Source organism: Camelus ferus, chromosome 17 (assembly GCF_009834535.1).
Source record: "Camelus ferus isolate YT-003-E chromosome 17, BCGSAC_Cfer_1.0, whole genome shotgun sequence".
NCBI classification, from domain to species: Eukaryota; Metazoa; Chordata; class Mammalia; order Artiodactyla; family Camelidae; genus Camelus; species Camelus ferus.
This window is the reverse complement of record NC_045712.1, coordinates 17,075,544-17,092,211: the sequence shown is the minus strand read 5'-3', so window position 1 is coordinate 17,092,211 and position 16,668 is coordinate 17,075,544. Positions and strand designations below refer to the sequence as shown.

Sequence of the window (16,668 nt, the reverse complement as noted above, 5' to 3'; positions counted from 1 at the left end):
CAATGGCACTGGCCTCGGCAAAGCAGAAGTTAACTTCTCTTCTTTCAGCTGGTTAGGTGAGTGGACATGATAAGGCAAAAAAGAGGAACTGTAAGATTTAAAGCTCAAAGACGAAAGACTAGCTCTGGGGTAGAAGTCCCTAGGATATTGAAACAAGAAGGCTTCTAAACATGCTATCAGAACCGTGTCAATGACCTCTCATTAAATGAGAAGCAGCACTAAAAGCTGTACCGCCTAGAATGATGTTGCCTTGAAGATCGTCAGAAAACCTCGTGTCTTTTTTTTTTTTTTTTTTCTGCTACATTAGCAAAAGGAAGTTTAGGAAGTTTAGGCACCAGAAGAGGGGTTACCTTTTCAAAAGGGAATTTGTCACAGATTCACAGATATTCAAAATGTGGACCAAGTTTCCTTTCAAACAAGAATTAGTATCACTGCTTAAAATAGAAGGACAGATTTCATCTAACGATTTGAAGCCCACCCATTTTGGTTAGGGAGGGAGGATAGTGGGAAAAGTTGAGCGAAAGGCCAGGAAAAAAATCAAATACACTTTCACTAAAAGTACTGGGATCCACGTGATCCAGTCATAGTACCACGTCACAGAGATGGAAACGCAACCCAGGTTCCAGATAGTTTACATTTTTACTTAGACACATGACAAAGCCTAAAAGGGAGCAGTCCATGTTTAAGGCATAAAAAACACTTTAACATTATCTTCTTGCATTGCTGCCTCTCTCAAGATTCCTCGCATGTTTGGCAGCTGGCTCGTGAAGGCTCTCCCTCCTGACCCTTAGCCAAATACTCTCATTCAGCCTGGGCAGACAGTCCTGCTCCCACTTCATCTCTCAACTCTTTATTATGTAGTTCAACACAACCTCTCAATTTCTTTCATTTTCTTCCACTTTATTTAATTTTGAGAGGACCTAGAAGTTTACCAATGGAGCACAAATTCTTCCGGTGTAGAAGTTAGGGAAATGGTGACGATCATGAACAGCCATGCATTAATAACTTTATTCTATAACACATTATTACATTCTGTCCTTTGCAATTCCACTGTCTCAAACAAGCTCAGAAGCTAACATGTAACAGAGGAGGCTTTTCAAATGGTAGACCAGGAATTCAAGACTCCAAGAGATGCAGGAGACTCAAGTTAAGACTCCAGAGATAGGTCATGGTCTTGAGCTAGGATTGAAAAGAGGTCTCATCCCCACAACATCATTTTGATCAAGTCAGTAAATGTCACTATATGCCAGGCACTGAGTCGGGTATTAGGAATACAGAGATGAGTAAACTATGATCTTTGTTCTCAAAGAGGCCACAATCTAATGCAGTGTTTGTCAAACAGTATTCCTTAGAACATGTGTCCCTTGTAAAAAGAGTTCCATGGCCCAAATACTTCAGGAAGTGTGGCATACTCAATACCTTTTTGGATATTTTTCATACCCATCGTAGCCCTATATTAAAGAAACTTTGTTTCTTCACTCCAACATTTCCCAAACCTAATTCATCACTGAGTCATTTGCTTTGCAAAACACACGTCTTGAGATGAGCTTACAGATGTTAGCATTGATTCTACCTTTAGCTTACATAGGTAAATAACTGTCATTTTAAACATAAAATAATGATTATGGGAGAATTTTCATACAAAGTGAATTGTATTTCAGTCAACAAGGCAAGTGAATCTAAACATCCTCTAAACTGAGAGTATCTCTGTCTGTTCATTGCAATAAGAAAGTAAGCAAGAAAAAATTAAAACAAAAACAAAAAAACAAACAGGCTGTGTGGGTATCTATTTTGCTGGTGTAGGCAGTGGAAAAGGTGTCTAGCTTTCATTAGGAAAAACTGTGGTTAAAATCCTTGGTCTCTGTAGGAGTTACAGTCAGGAAAACTCTCTGGCATCCAGTGAATGGATGGTGACAATTCCCTCATCAGTCACTTCCATAGCGTGGCTCTACAGCCAGCTGCAGTGTCAATGGATTTTTTCTTACCAAGGCAGTTCTGCAGGATAGTTTTGGGCATTGTTCCCAGAAGCTGAGCTTCAAGCCTGTTTCTCTGGGATTCCCAATGTTTGAAATGCCTTATACCCTTTAATAAATTTCTTTTCTATTTAAACTAGCCAGAGTGGACTCCGGTGTTTGCATCTCATACTCCTGACCATATTTTCCTTCTCCTACTTCCAGTGTCCAGGCAAATAATCGTGTCAGCCATTCACAGCCTAACATTTCCCTCTCAGGAAATGCTAATCTGGCTATGTCTTCCTGTGGAATCTCCATGGCCCTCTTTTATCTCTAAGCCCTAAGTGGTGAATGAGACTGACTCCTAGTTCTAGAATATCACCTGCACTCCTTTTAAACCAACTCAATCTTCTTTCTTAGCCTAAGGCTTGCCTAGTTATTATATGAAATATACTGTCCTGTCAGTCAGCATGACAACATCTTTGGCTAAGTCAAAACCTAGCTAGCTCTTCATTTATCTTTTGAGTTGTAAGTATGTCCCTGGACACACCAGTGCTTTGAACCCAATATTTATCTCTCTATCCCAGTCTTCAAAAAAAATTTTGTCTGCTTTTTATACTTTACATAGCCCTTCCAAAGGGTTAAGAAACATGTGAGAGTAATTTCAGGAGCTGAGTGGTCTGGGTGTTAAAGCAAGCAAGAATGCCAGGAATTGTCCCATTTCCCAGCTTGGCAAGGGACCGAGTAACTCAGGCAAATTGTAGGTACCTACATGCCACCCCTCAGGAGGAAGGTCTCAGTACCTTCTCAGGATTCTAGTATAAGAGCACAGGGTCAAGTTAGGCCACTGAAGAAGGTTGTTTTAAAAGTGCTAAAGTAAAGTATTTAAATAGTCATCTTATGAGAGGGAAAAAGCACAATTCTTGATGCAGTAATTAAAAAAAGATTTAGATCCACTGTGTGAATTCCCACAGACTCCTACTTAGCCCCCTTATCTATGTCAAAGCAAACTTAGTTTCACATCACCAGTGCTTCTCATTTATCTTAATACTAAGGATTTATTTCTTATGCAAAATTGTTCATTTTCACCAGCCTGGAACCTGAAAAAAAATCACATTGTCTTCGTCAAGAATTTTCATTAAGTCAAGGTGTCATGAAGCCGAAAATCTGCAGACACAATTTTGGCTCTTTTCCATAGGAAAATCAGAGGGTGCCCAATCCAGGCAACAGCAGATTAGTGCAGGCACTGATGACAGATTTTTAACAGTGCCAGGAAGAGAAAAAACAGAGGTGGGACAGAATGATTTACACAGATTTCTGCTTTAACCCAAAGTTGAACCAATAAGTTGGTCTAGACTGTCCCATGACTGTCTGTGGCCCAGAAGCTGCATTCCTCAGGTGGAAAAAAGTTACAGTTGAAACTCAGAATGATTTTGTCCCTATGATGTGTGCATAAGACCTGAGTTAGTTATCTGGTACCCAGAAGCATGCAGATCACTACTGAGATAAAAATTAAACATACAGATGATGGACTATGAATTGCTCACATCTCTTCTCTATCTATCTATCTATCTATCTATCTATCTATCTATCTATCTATCTATCTATCTATATGCTTAGAAATTATAGAGTCATAAAGTCACTAACCAGAGTAGGTAAGTCACTAACCAGAACCATGTTATCACATTACCTATGGAGTGTCATAGGAAAGTAATGAGAGAATTTCAAGGAAAAATCATCAATTTTTAATCAAAAATTTCAGGCAAAAAGGTTGACATTAACAGTTATGACCTGCACAGCAGTAGCCAAATCAAAGAAATGTCAAAACAGTTGAAATCCAACAATTAACCAAGATCAAAACCCAAGATATCTGTTTATTACTGCCCTCTCTAGCTCTGTGTCCAATTAAGCCTAAACACCTCCTTAGATTTAATCCCCCTGATCACGTGAATGTCTAATACCTGTCAAAGCAATTTTCTTGATCACTAATGAAGCATTCTTCGTTTATTCCATTAGTCTTTATAAACACCCCATCACATCATTCTCCCTCGTGTTTCCCCACAACTGTTCTTTGTGTGCCATTATGGCATTTGTGTTTTCCCTGAGTCTCAGCCTTTAGATGTCAGTGGCCATTTGGTACTTCTTTTTTTCTCATAAATTAAACCATTCCAGCATCTTGCAAATGACCAGGCAATTGCTTGAAGACTTTTGCTGTAACTTGAGCTTCCAACCGAGCTCTTTAATTAAGTCACAATATCATTGCTCCTCTAGTTTACAAGATAATCATCTAATTCCCTTTTGTTAAACTATTCGGCCTTTGGCCTTATGGTTTATTCACTTGGGAACTAGATAACAGCTTCCCAGATGGGCTACAGTCGAATTATTGTGACTTGTTACAAGTTTAATTAATGCCAAACAATGCTAGCCCAATTTCTGGCTTAATACCATCTTCTTTCATATAGCTGCACCCTCATTTTGCCTTCAATAACCTTCTTGAATAGCATTTTTCCAAGTGTTTCTAAACTCAGTCCTCCAGTTGAATTAATACATTCCTACTACAATGTGGCCTCAATTTTTAAAGACTAAAATTTTCAGTCTGGATTTTCAGTTATATGTTTGGTGGATGAGCTTAAGGAAGGTATGAAAATGATAAAATTATCTTCATGATGACATGATACTTAATAGAACAAAGTAGATTTTATAAAACTCTTTCACATGTTTTATTTCATTTCATCCTTAAGAGGACACAGAGAGCTAGGCAGAGCAGATATTACTATGCCCATTTTATTAAACTGACTTCTAAACCGTGTCAATGTATACCAAGCCTATGACATGGTTTCAACCAGAACAGCTCCTTTTGAATCATATTTTTTTTTAACAATCCAATAAGATCATCATTTGAACAAAGGGTACACTGGCTTTTAAATAAGGACAGTTTGAAAGCCTCTGTTATAGAGGAGGGAACACGGAACTCAGCACTGAAGTGAGTTTACTAAAATCAAATAGCAAATAATTGAAAAGCCAGCGACAACACCCAGGTTTTCTGCCTCCAAGGAGTGACATTTGTTTCCAATAAACTTACATTCCCTGGGAGGAAGAATGCCAAAAGAAGAGAGAGGGCATTTGTGAGCCCATTCTTATCAGTTCAGTATTTTTCTTAAAGTAGTCTTCTTGTTAACTGTCAAGCTTTAGCCTCTAGAGAAGTTGGATATCTTTTACTGATTCATAAAGTCATCCCTTTACCAACACGCTTACCCTCTGGCAACCTCTATGCTACCCTAGGGCACACAGCAGAAATTGGAAGACTGTTTCTTTACTGGTCAGGAAGCACACCAGTGAGACGTCCATAAAGGAACTAGGGACCTACAGAAAATTACTGAAAATGTAGAACAAACGGCATATTAGATCCTAAGAAAGAAAGACTAGTAAGGAGATTAATACTAAAAGAGCAGAAAGAGTGAGAAAAGGGGCAGGGGGATGAATCACAGGAAACAGGGCCCACCAACCTGCAGTTCTTCACTACTTTTCAACTTAAAAAGGAGACAGATTTATAGCCACTTGACCTCTCTAAGGCTCCAATCTCTTTATGTCAAAGTTCATGATATTACTAGCTCTCTTGACTTTACAAAGTCTACTGTAAAAAGACCACAAGAGAAAATAATTTGATGGCTTTAAGGAAAGCATAAGTTCTTCTGCAAATAAAGCACCAGGAGAGGGTACTGCTTGGCTGAATGATGAAAGATGGAAGGTAGCAGAGGTAGTAAGACACTTGTGTAATTTATCCAAAAATTATTTTATAATATTTTAAAGGCATTGTCATGTTTAAAAACAGAATACTCAAGACAAAAACTGCAAAACAAACAAAACAGAACACTAGTTCCAAAGTCAGAAGAACTTGGTCAAAGGAGAACTGTGTAGAGGGGTTTCACCACTGGTTCCAGCCCCCAAAACCAGGGAAACTTAAGTTCAGTCACTCAAAATGTACTGACTGAGAACCTATTGAGTGTCACATTCTAAGTTCTGAAAAAAAAATGTTGGTGAGCATGGCAGATGTGGTTCCTGCCCTCATGGAATGGAATTCTACTGGTGGGGAATAGAGGAGGACAGGGAGACACCCATAACAAAGAAATAAATATGCACACATAATTTTAATACATATCAGTATGAAGCCCATAAAACAGATGATGTCACAGAAAGTGACTACCAGGGATGGGGGAGAAAGGTGGTCTCTAGCTGAAGTGGTGAGGGAGGGCCTTTCAAGGGAGGTAGTATGTCAGCGGAGACTGGAATGATGCAAGGGAGCCAGGACAGAGAAAAATCCCTCACCAAACCTGGTGCAAGGGAAACCCAAAGGCTAAGGCTGTGAGGTAGGGACCAGATGCAGAACTGACTTGCTAGAGAGAGAGGTGTATTAAGGAAATGGCATCACCGTGAGAAAATTAACCCTAACTTGATGGAGAGAAGCTGGTTACAAGCTTAATGCTAACCCAAACAATCTCTCATTAGTACCAAGTTCCTTTGCTTTCAGCTTTGGCTAATTGAGTTAGGCTGTAAGGAGAAATTTGGAACCAAACTGCAAGGGGAGAACGTGGAAGCACTAGCCACACTTTTTCCTTGTGGGTCCTTCAACAGGTCACTAGAGGGTCAAGAAGCACCAATATGACTTCTTTAATTGAACATTCACAAGTTCGTGGAGACTTAGGGTGGTCTTTAGTCCAAAAGGGTCGGAGGAGTAAGGATTTAGAGGCTAAAGATGTGTCCTGTCAATGGGAGGTCTTGGTGAGAGATCAGACAATTTCAGGGCTGGGACCACCCAATGAGTCACCTAGGCTGGCTCCATCCAACCTCTGAAAGTTACTGCATGCTCTCAGGTGGCCTGCTCTACTCAGGTACCTCCTTCCAGGTTCTGCTTCTCCTTTCATCCCTTCAGACTTGGGGCAGGGGTGAGAGTAGGGGTCAGAGCCCCTGCTGGTATCAGGTCACTACACTCTCCCTTGTGGTTCTGCTGGGAAAATGGGGGTCTGAACAAAGGCCAGAGATGTAGTCAGAATGGACTCCAAAACATTGATGATCACTGAAACTGGAATTCTGGATGAAGTCTGTGGAACACCATCATCAAAAGACAAGAGCAGTGGATGGATGAGTAAACTTTAAAAATTGCCTAATGAGGGAGCAGGAAGAAAAGCTGAAAAAAGGGACAGAGAAATAACAGCTGGAAAGAAGCAGAAGCAGACATAGTATATTGTCCAGAAACCACAAGAATGCTAAGAAGAAGCAGGTCAGAAAGTGATGACTGAGAAGAGCCTTGGGTATGGTGACTGAGATCTTTGGTACCAAGGGAGATGGTAAGGATGGGAGTTGCTGCACTGATGAAACGTGTAGTCCAGGCGAAGTCCGTGAGCCCACTTCCTACACCAGAGGCAGAGAGCGTACCATTAAACCCCCATGGAGGGAAGTGCCTCCTTGATTCATTTTGCCAACAATCACTGTACTTTGGATATAAGCCAGGGACTGGTGGAGAATTAATTCACTGCTGCTGCTTTGCTCCCGGCTGCATCTGAAAGCTGACCTTGGTGTCTTCTGAGTTTCATCCCAGAGAAAAGCATAGCAATTAAGCAACTCCCCAAGCACAGGGGGACAGAATTTGAGAATGAGAGAAAAGCAGGATTCCCTTCCTTCTTCAGGCCTCTGGGGTTGTGTTACTGTATCCTGTAGTCGCAAAAGGGGTGTATGATGGGCAGTAGGTGATTTCAATTCAATTTAAAGCAACAAGTATTTACTGAGAAGTTACCATATGCTTAGTAAGGGGACAGGTGCTGTGGGAGAGAGAACTATATGAAATTTCCCTTCCCTCCAGGAGCAAACAGCTTCAGGCAAGAAACAAAACCAATGCACAGGCAACAAACGGGGGAAAAAACCCACAATGCACTTTTCATGAGTGACAGAGTATGGGGCTATCCATGGGGATACGGACTGAAGAATTCAATGTTTTATTTTTGTTGTTGTTATTCATGTGTATTTGTTTTCTAACATTTCTACATTCAGCATGAATGCTTACTGAAGTCAGGGAAAAAAGCAATATATTTTTTAATAAGTCCTTTATAGAAGGATAGCTTGATAGTCCAAAATAAGACAGTCCTGGGCTGAATCCCAGGTGTGCTTCTTCCAAAAAAACTGACCTAGGCAAGTCCATTAACTACCAGTTTCCTGAATTATCTCATCTACAAAATTCTGTAGATGGCTGTTTTCCACTAAGAAACTGAGAAACGAGACCATAATCCATAGTAACTTACGGTAATTTTTAAAATCTTCACATTTTATAAGCTTACTTTTGTTGGTATCTCAAACAAAAATTCCTCAAGTTACCAAGTTACTCATGAGGATTTCAGGAAGAAACATAGTGTAATATGCTTACGAATGGAGACGATTCAAACTTTAGCTGGGCTACTTACCAGTAACTGACCTCAAATAAGTTATTTCATCTCCCTGAGTCTCACTTACTTCATCTATAAAATGGGAATAGTAATAGAATGGACCTCATAGGGACGTTTTGCAGACACGCATGTCAAATGCTATCATGGTACCTGGCACAGAATTTAGTGCCCAACTGACGTTTATATGCCACTGTAATTATCATCTGAAAAAGCTGGTGTGTCAGACAAGTTTGAGAAAAGACAGGCATGAGGAGGTATCTATCTTTTGCATCTTTATATCACCCGTGCCTTGCACAGGGCATATCACAAAGGAGGGGTTTGACAACCACTTGTGAGTAAGTAATGAATGAGTGAACGAATGAATGAATGAGCTGGATTTTCTCATTCCATCAAGGGTGATGTCCATATATTACCAAATTGGTCTAGACAAGCAAAACAACATACATTTTAAGAGTTTAAATTCAACTCAATGAGTATAAAAATTGATTCACTTCAGCAGGTTCTCTGAGTTTATTCAGTAAGGAGTAGGAGAAGCCAGAGGCATTTTTACAGCTTAAAAATACTACCTGGTTATTCAACTTCCAGTGAGAAGTTTAACCCACTGGGAAAAATCAGAGGGTTTCTTTCATCTTTCAGAATCCTACTAATCATCTTAAAAGGGAAAGTCAGTTCAAAAAAACAGAAAGCAGGGAGGAAATGAGGGAGGAGGGGACGAAACAAGATAAAAAGAGAAAAAAAAAAAAAAAGATGGAGAAGAGAAGGGGTCTTCCAATCCTAGAGAAATATTTTACTCCCCGTAACTGTGTGATGTGCTATTTTGTCAGCATATTCTAGCTACAGTTCCCAACGAAGGGATAAAAAGCAGAGGCTGCCAAGTAATGACCCATGTGGGTGAAATCTTATCACAGGTGTAAAGGGAAATGCTTTCTTATATTGGAAAATACATATTTATTTAAATGCCACCAACTCTAAGAAAGAAGAGCAAAGTTATCAGGAAATGTGAATTAGCAGAAAATCCCTGCTACGTTTATCATACACACTAATGTTTTCTGGCATATGTATCCATCCTTATGAGCAGTGCTTAAATGTTACTTTCTCAGAGAATCCCTCCATCACGCAGCAGCCTGGGGTGGGTACTTTGTTACATGCTCTAAAAGTATCTGGTGCCCTTCCACCAGAGCAGTTCCCACTGCTGTCATGAGGTAGTTATTTGGATAATTGTTTAATATCTGCATCCCCTTCCAGGATGTCAGCTGGTTCTATGAAGTCAGTGTTCCTGTCTGCCTATTCACCCTGAAATCACCCCAAAGTACACATGCCTTGCATGAAACAGGTACACAAATACATACGTGTACAGTTGATCCTCATTATTTGTGGATTCTGTACTTGTGAATTTGCCCTTGCTAAAATGTATTTATAACCCCAAAATCAATGCTCATGGGACTTTTATAGCCATTTGTGGAAATGTGCAGAGTGGTGAAAAATTTGTCACTGGACATACCCGTCCCCAACAGAGGCAGAACAAGGTGATACTCTGCCTTCTTGTTCTAGTTCTTGTATTGCATACAAGTGTCTTTTTGTGGTCTAATTACTGCCACTTTTTTTTTCCACATTTTTGTGCTTTTTCCTGGTGATCTCGCAGTTCAAAATGGCCTCCATGTGTGGTGCTGAAGTACCAGCTAATGTTCCCAAGTGCAAGAAAGCTGTGGTGTGACTTTTGGAGAAAATATAAGTGTTTGATAAGTTTTGTTCAGGTGTGTTATAGTGTTGTTGGCCATGTGAAGTTCAGTGTTAATGAATCAACAGTGTATATTAGAGTATCTTTAAACAGAAACAAATGTAAAACAAGGTTATATATTGATCAGTTAACAAAAATGTTGTGGCCAGAGACTCACAGGAACCTAACCCTTAAATTCTTCTAAGAGCAATCATATAGTATTTACTACTTCAGTGTTTGTGGCAACTTTATAAAACACAACTACTGAAAAAACTGAGAATCAACTGCATATATATTGAACATATATATGTATATTTAATAAGTTTACATGTATGTACGTAAGTATGTGCGTTTGGTTGTTCTAAACCATTCTGGAGTCATACAACCTGTTCTAAAATTTAGAAAGACATGGATACTGAGGGCTGAGGAGTAGTGTGAGGGGAAGTATGTGGACATATAGGGCTCTATGTGCACAGCTCCAGAGTAGGGGTGAGCGCTCTTGGCACTCACATTATAGTCTAAGGGAACCCTCTCATCACAAAGAGTTGTTCAACGTGGTGACACTTCACACAAATATGCACACACACATATCTGCATATGATTCTGGGCATTCCTGATCTCCTATCGTGTACCTCAGGTTAAAACCCTGACAGATATTTAATAGAGAAATACATAGATATCATATATGGCACATTTTAACTTTACTTCAAATGTTTTATGTTGATTATGAGCAAAATTATTTGCATTTTGCCCATTAACAACGAACACTAGAAAATTCCAAAGTAGAGGTATCACCAGAAAAAGAAATAGAACTTGTTTGAAGCACTGTCCTCAGACCGTCCCTAAACTGACCTAAACGCAGGTAGAAAAGAGTTGAATGAATATATACATTGGACCAAGAACACTGACGCTAACCTGTTTTGTTTGCTTTCCTAAGATTCTCCGAATTCTTATGTCTGTATGGCAGGCAGTATTATAAATTTAAGCTTCTTTAACATCCAGACTCTTTGAAGGCAGTAACTGCTAAGTATCTAACTCTGTGTCCTTTGAATAACTGACAATATTTCTTAGTAAAGCTTCTAATTAGATTTGCTGGATGAGGATGAAAATAGAAAGAAAGAAAAAAAAATCCCTGTAAGTGGTTCTGTGGAACTTCTGATAGTAACTAGAACAATTACACCATTAATAATTCAATGTTGGCTGAAAACTATACAATTGTGAGTGATTTATACAGACCAGACTTGGCATATGTTGTACCACAGGTGGATGTGGGGTCACCAAGAAACCACTTCACTGTTTTCCCAGAAGTGTAGAGTCAAAAAGGTCACACTCATGGTAAAAGATCTTTTGGATTAGTCTTTTAGATCAATGCATGAATTAAAGACAATTTACATATAAATAGGCTAATACTCTGGCTTTGAAATTAAATGAATTTTTAAAAGATTTAAGTAACTGCAGAAAAGGTCAGTTAAGCATTAAGTATACATAATGTGATTTTTGAAAACTGCATGTCTTGTTGGTTTACTAATATTTTGTATTCATTGTCAGTGTTGTTCTAAAATTGCGTGTATAATTAGCCATGCGCCGAAGTCAAAGACAGGCCCCAAATATAAGGAAAATATATGTCACAAATCCAGTATTTGGAAGGACAGGTCTAGAATCTGGACATGAAAATAGTCAAAATAAACCTTTGCCCACATATTAATACACGTTAGATTCAAATATATCACAACATATTCTAACAACACATGGCATCGTTCTGGTGAAATTTACCTTCACATCCAGCTTCACTGATAAATTATAGCTCTTCTAAAACAAAAGCTGTAGATAGTCTACTGAGTTATCAGAAGCAGATCATGATTGTAATCTGTAATCCCAATTTGCCTCTTTGGAAATATAAACCTGGAGTTTTTTCCAACTCTGATGACGACACAGAGTAGAACTTTTATAGTATTAGAGCTGATTCCTGCCAACACCACTCTTGTGAACATTAGTGTACCTTAAAAAATGTTGGACCCCAGGATGAATTGGTGGAACACAAGGCATTCTGAAGTCTGAAACTATTCTGTATGAGACTATAATGGTAGATATATCATATTATGCATTTGTCAAAACACAAAGAACTGTACAATATGTCAGGAATGAAGACATTTTCCTCTACCCTGGCTGGTCTAAGAATTAAATAGACACGAGGCAGATTAACAGGAGAAAATTAAACAAAAGTTTAACAATATGTATACACAGGAAAGAGCCAGGAAAACTGAGTAACTTGCTACAATGGTGAAACTCTCATCTTAAACAGCATCTCCAGCTAAAGACAAAAGAGGATGTCACCATCAATCCTGGGAGAGGATTCACTGATCACTTGGTTTGGAGACATTGGGGGAGATGGAGCAGGAAAGAAGAGGGAGCAATGAATAGGAGGCCACTCAAGTTGGGACCTCAATTTCTACCTGTTTCAAACAAAGCAACTCCCTTTTCATCTGTTGTACATATTGCATATATTGTACACATATTGTACACATTCTCCTCACTTAAGTCCATTAAAGAAAGGATTCCTCAGTCAAAAAGAAAAAAAAACCATGAAAACCACCAATACAAGCCCAACAAAATACCTACTTAATAATCCCATATACTAATACTCTGATCTACTGAATGAATAAGTAAATATTTAACTCAAATTTCCCACCTAAACATCAACTAAGCATTGAGCCTAAGGAGAGGCTGAACACCTCGTAAGAAATCCAGCCTATCAGTACTTACTGAGCATCAACCATGCGCCCGGTATTCTGCTAGGAAATGCAACAATGCTTTGGAGATACAAGTGAAACACAAAGCTTAGTCCTAGGCCTCATGAAGCTTCGAATCTTATAGGAGAAATAAAACCAGCAAAATAAAACAAAACTATGAGAACAATAGAGGATGCCTGAGGCACCTAGTACCCAACTGCCTGAGCGAAAAATAGATCTCGGTCAAGTATCAACAAATTGCCAACACTGAATACTGTGAGGACTAGTGCGAATGATGTAATCCCCAGTTAAGGCTCACTTTCCTAAATCTTCGTCTCCCTTTAAGAAGGCAAAGTAAATGCTAACAAAGTCAGAGACAACCAGCAGTGGACAGCATCCTTATTAAAGATATAAAAGGAATAGAAGCAGAAATGCATGCAATGTTTCACTATTTTGTTGTCTTCAATTGCATACATGACTCTTCTCAGAACTGGTGTCTCCCCATCGGTACTCACTGACGAGTTAGTTTCCAGGTTCCTGCCGATGGTGATCTGGTTCCAACAAAGGCAGAGCTGGCCCGAAGATTTGGTGACCTCTCTCAGGGACTGCTGGGAGATATCCCAACAGCAGAAGAAGCAAGCTCCAGTCAGGATGGCTTTCTGCCCAAGACCTCCTCATCTACTTCTGCCTAAATAAACACAGGGTTTTTTCCCTGTAATATCCAGCACTGCACTACAGAGGAGACATTCAGCTGTTAATGACAGGTTCAGGGATTTTTTTAAAGCCTTGTATGTGCATTATGCTATTATAAATTATCCTGTTAGTGAGTGTGAGAATAATATCCATGTATATAGAAGTGTGTAGAGACACACACACATACACACACAAACAGAGCATAGCACAGCTAAAACCATGCTGTCAACAGGCACTCAAATCCAGAGAAATCTATGGTTCTAAATGCAGGCATAGACTCAGAATAAAGATAGGAAGATTATAAATACTTCAACAATTGCCAGAATAAATAAACTGCCTGAGGATCATAAACATTTGCAACATAGACTTGCTGGTTCACACTGACCGTCACACCTGTTGCAAATGAGCAACTGGAAGATCAAACATTATTAAAAATGCAAAGATGCTGCACCCAAATGACAAGCTTTATTTGACAATGAACTGTGGACTCACAGGCACCAATGCAATCTATAAGCAAAGTGCTTCTTGGTAATTCACTTGCCCACCGAGGCCCACTACTGAGGAATCATAATATAGGACCATCTTAGAGTAAGTAGAGTTCTTTTCTGCCATTAGCTATCCTTCAATAACACAATTTCTTTTTTTTCCCCTACTGAGAATTGATAGTTTGTTTTACCAAGATGAGACCAAAAGTTGTTAGTAACTTGCATAATACTATAAGTAGCTAAACAGTGGTCTTTAAGTATGTACAGGAAAATGAATGGTTGTGCTGAAGTTGGTGGGCAGATGTCCATTTACTGAAAGTGAAGTAGCAGAGACAGAAATCAGGTTAAAAAAATTAAAAATAAAATATTCTAGTGTCTATTAGACACAAGAAGACCCACTGAAAGGAAGCCAGTCTTGTTATTTCCTTGATGTTTCAATATAATTTGAATCCATTGAACGTTATTGCTTTTATATACATGTGTATGCATACAAAGGACACTTAAAATTAGCTTTTTTAAAACCTGTAAAATCAAAGTAGAACACAGATGTGTTAGGTTTCAGAATCAGATGCTGTGAAGAGGATTCAAGATTTATTAAGTGATTTATTACAGGAGGGCACCCAAGAGAAAACGCTGAGGGAGTGGCAAGAAGCAAGAAAGGGAAAGGTAGGAAGCCAGGCAAAGGTAGGATTTGGGGTTTGGTTCTTGCCTGGGCAAGAGACCTGAGTTTTCACACTCCTTCCCTACTCGATCTTTGACTAAGGGCTGCCCTCCCAGCTTTCCACAGGCCTAGTGAAGTCAGTGCCTCCATGTGGTCCTGAAAAGCCATTGGAAGAAAAGCTGAGGTGAGACTCACAAAACTGGTGGATGATACCTTAGGAGATCTGGGTGGTTCTCTGGCACCTTTTGCTGCAACAAAGGAACAAATGGCTACATCTCTCTGCCATAAAAAATCCTGTTGATTTGTTAAAATAAAGGTGAGGGTAGAATAAGGTTAGAGAACTCAAATAGTACATAAAGACAGAAAATAAAAGCTCCCTTCTCTCCTTACCCTCCAACTTCTCTCCCAAAAGTGATCCTTACTTAAAGTTTTCTATAAATACTACTAAGCGAATAACACATGCACATACACTATGTATCTATTTAAATATCACTTCGTAACATTACATTAACAAATTGAAGAATAAAAATCATATGATCATCTCAACAGATGCAGAAAAAGCTTTTGACAATACTTAACATCCATTTATGGTAGAAAAAAAATCTCCAGAAAACAGGCTTAGAGGGAACATACCTCAAAATTATAAAGGCCATACATGACAAACCCACAGTTAACATCACACTCAATGGTGAAAAGCTGAAAGCATTTCCTCTAAGATCCAGAACAAGACAAGGATGCCCACTCCTATCACTTTTATTCAACATGGTATTGGAAGTCCTGGCCACAGGAATCAGACAAGAAAAAAATAAATAAAAGGAATCCAAACTGGAAAGAAAGAAGTAAAACTGTCACTGTCGAAAGATGACACAATACTATGTTGAGTATTGAGTGTTGTTGAGATGTTGTTTAAGGATACAAACCTTACAAAGGGTACAAAGTAGTAAATAAGTCCTAGAGATCAAATGCACAGTATAGTGAATAGGGACAACATATTGCATTATAATCATCAAACTTTCTAAAAGACTAGATATTAGTTATTACAAACACTATAAGAAATTACAATTATGCAACATGATAGAGGTTCTAATTATCACTACAATGCCAATCGTATTTCAACATTTAAATGTATCAAATCAGCATGTTGTATACTTTAACTTTACACAATGTTACATGTTACATTTAACATGTAATATATATCAATAAAAAAGAGTATATTAACACATTACCTATTATAGAAACATCCTTGCATTCTGGGAATAAGCACCCTTTTGATAGGACCAATATTCTTTTAATAATATGATGAATCATATTTACTAACTTTTAATGTCAGTTTTCATGAGTCCATAAATGAGATTGACTTACAGTTTTCTATTTTGTGCTGTGTTTGTCAGACTTTGGTATCTGTGTGATGTTGGTTTCGTAAAAACACATCAGCAGTTTTCCTTTTTTGTGCTACCATAATTTTGTTTGTTTTTATAATTCTTTGACTATGTAGTATATGTACACAGTATTAAATTCAAAAAGTACAAAAGAGCACAAATTTATAAGTATCTGCCTCCTACTTGTCTTCCAGCTGCCCAGTCCTCTTCTCCAGAGGCAAACAGTGTTATCAGTTGCTTTTGTTTTCCTTTACAGATATTACACAGGTGTACACACGCACACATGCATGCACACACACAGATTCACTCATGTGGTTTTTATCATAGACACAGTGCTCTGAGTTGCTTTTTTACCCCTTAATATTTTTTAGGGATTATTTCACAGGCATACACAAAACCTCTGCATCCTATCTCATGACTGCATAGCACTCCATTTTGCAGATATAAAATTAATCAAAGATCTGAAAAAGCCCCAGGGTCTTTATGATTTCAGAGGCAAATTATTTTTAACTTTTAAGGAACAGATAATGATAACGCTATTTAAAATGGGAACTGGGAATATTAATTTCCTCAGATTTTTCCAATGCTATTAGAGTTTTGTTCTTGGGTAGATTTGGT

The 16,668-nt window shown here is 38.6% G+C and overlaps 1 protein-coding gene across 7 annotated transcripts in view; it reads right to left on the bottom strand.

The window, feature by feature from the left end:
- The window catches only part of FHIT (fragile histidine triad diadenosine triphosphatase), a 1,254,006-nt gene that overhangs the window by 859,816 nt on the left and 377,522 nt on the right, over positions 1 to 16,668 (bottom strand). The gene's annotated exons all lie outside the window — the stretch shown is intronic.